Consider the following 3,073-nt stretch of genomic DNA (forward strand, 5'->3'; position numbering starts at 1 on the left):
CTCTAAGAGTTGGCTACCCCTGGGTGGGCCATCTCTCTTTGGCCAGCAAGAGTTTGAAGATGTTAAAACACTGTAGATACAGAAAATTCCAAAAATAAAACATGGTTAATACACCCCTCCCTCCACATTCCTGCCCCCTGCCTGGGGTAACCCATTCCTGGCTTTTCTGTATCGTTTTACCCCTTACATATAAATCTCTAAGAAGTTTTTCTTTTTCTTCCTCTGTTTTCGAACTTTGTTAGGATAGAGTCAGACTGAATATATTCTTCTGTGACTCGGCTTTCTCCCTGGACAGGCTGCTTTGAGATTCATCCATGTGGACACAGCAGCAGTGGCCGCTCACTTTCTGCCACTGCTATACAGTATTTCATTGTCTGCCTATTACAGTGTATGTGGTACAACTGCAGATTGCAATGTACCTATTTTCTTTTTGTTGTTGTTAATCCTCATCCGAGGATATTTTTCCATTGATTTTCAGAGAGAGAGTGGAAGGGAGGGAGGGAGAGAGACAGAGAGAGAGAAACATTGATGTGAGAGAGACACATTGATTGATTGCCTCCCACATGGCCCTGACCAGGGCCGAGCCGACATTCTAACCACTGGGCCATAGGGGCCAGGGCCAATGTATCTATTTTGTATTATTAATGAACTAGAGGCCCAGGGCACGAATTCATGCACAGGTGGGGTCCCTCAGCCTGGCCAGCGACTGGGGCCGATGGGGGGGGAGGGGTGCCAGCTGGCCAGGGGGAGGGACCACGGGAGGTTGGCTGGCGGGTCTTCCCCTCCCCCCCATCAGGGCCCCCAGGAGGTTGGCTGTGGGAGCGCACTGGCCACCAGGGGGCAGCTTCTGCATTGAGTGTCTGCCCCCTGGTGGTCAGTGCTTGTCAGCAACCGGCCAACCAGTCGTTTGGTCTCTTCGGCTTTTATATATAGAGATATCTGAGTTCTCTCCAGGTGTTTTGCTATAGGAACAGTGTTTCTATGAGTAGTCCTGCGTATGTAGCTGGCATGCAGATGTGCTTCTTTGGGGTAAGCCTGGGAGTGAAAGTGCATATGTATCTGTGTGTACGTCACAGCGCAGCATCCACTGAAGGTAAAGGAAACCTGCTTTTGAAGTTCAGATGCTCACTGGCCCCCTCCAGGCCCTCATCATCCTTTCATGCTGTCCAGCTTTTAAATCATTGCCAGTCCAGGGACTGTGTAATGCAATCCGATTGTGTCTCAATCTGTATTTCTTTGACTAATAATGAGGTGGAATGTCTGTTCTCATGTTTATGAATCATTTCTGCTTCTTCTTTTATGAGGTTTCTGTTCATGTTTTTGCATATTTTCTATTGTGCTCTTTATTAGCCTCTTCTCGTTGACTCAAAGGCAGTTTTATATGTTATGTGCTCTGTGGTTCCATTTATATGACATTCTGGAAAAGGCAAATTTATAAGAAAGGAAACATCAGAGGCTGCTGGGGCTGAGGGGTGGTGGTGGTTGACTACAGGGGGACTTCGTGGGGGCGAAGGACTGTTCTATATGTTGATTAAGGTGGTGATTACATGGCTATGGGTTTGTCAAGACTCAGACATAAACACTAGGAAGGGTGACTTTGTATGCAAATTACACTTCAATGAAAAATGCAAACAATAAAAGGTGCTATATATAATACCTTTGTAAATTAAAATAAACCAATGATGGGAAAGCTAATGAAAAATAGGTTGTAAGAACATTTAACCATCTGGAAAAACAACCACAATATTGTCAAATGAATGAATGTCTATGTTATGCCGCTATAGGTTCCCACCTATCTGTGCTTATACAAATGCACACGCTGCTAGAAAGACAACCTGCCAGATAAGCAGCAGACATGGTGTCCATGTGTCTCTCTGAGCGGAGGAGTTGCAGCTGATTTTATTTTCTTTTGCTCCTGTGTTTGCTAATTTTCCCACACTTTGTCCTGGCTCCTTGGAACCGCTGGAGTCCGGGCCTGGCTCAGGGCAGCTGGGAGGAGGCAGCCACGCCGCAGCTGGGAAAACAGCAGCCCGCAGATGAACCCTAAGTCTCGTCCTGTCCGTGTTTGTTTTCCTCCCAGAGCAGACAAGACAGGAGACTGGGAGAAGGGGCAGACGTTCAGACTCAGGAGCCCCCTTCCGTTGCCGCCAGGCAGCCTGGCCATCTCAGAGCCAGTGGCCCCACTTGCTCACCCCTCCCCACTGCCGGGGCTCTTGTAGTTGACTGTAAAGTCAAAGAGGGTGGGCTCCGGTGCCAACAGATTGACTCCCAATCTATCACTTACCAACTGTGTGTATCTAGGCCAGTTATTCAACCTCTCTGTTATTCAACCTCTCTGTGCCACTGTGTCTTCCTCTGTGACATGGGGATGAGGACAATGCCTACCTCATCAGGATGTTGTATGTGTGTACCTGCATGTGCCCACGTGCTAAGAGCTTAGAAAGATGCCTGGCAAACACTGGAGTGCTCAGTCAATGTGTAGGACTGTTGTGAAAATCCAGCTGATAGATGTGCGTGTACTGGTCCATCTCAGGGCACATGGCAGTGACAGGGTCCCAGTTCTGACATCCCATGTGGTTACTTTAGGCCTCTGGATTTGTATGGCCGTCATGTAGGCCTCCCCTGAGCTTGTCAGGCTTAGTATGTGGCCCCTTTTTTGTCCACACTCCTCCCTTTGGGGCATAAATCAAGCTAAAGGATGCACTGATGACCAACCTTTTGGTTGGATAATGATGTCTCGTGGTACTAAGAAGATTCATTTCTAGGAAGTCTCATACTCAGTATGAAGGAAAGAAGGAAGGAAGGAAGGGAGGGAAAAATACTCTGGATTATTTCTAACCTATGAGCTATTATGATCCAAGTGGTGCTCACTTCTCTGTATTTTGCATCTAGTGTAACACTAACTTATAGTTTGAGGGCACACCATACACATTTTCAGCTTTCATAATCTGACCTTGAGATGGCTTTCTATTCACTATGGCCCATCTACTTCCCATTGGAAGCACTCACGTGTTGTTATTAATCTGATTCCCAGTATTTGTGCAATTGGAAGCTGTAACCTTAAGGTTTAATA

Source organism: Myotis nattereri, assembly GCF_964212035.1.
Source record: "Myotis nattereri genome assembly, chromosome: 8".
Lineage (NCBI taxonomy): Eukaryota > Metazoa > Chordata > Mammalia > Chiroptera > Vespertilionidae > Myotis > Myotis nattereri.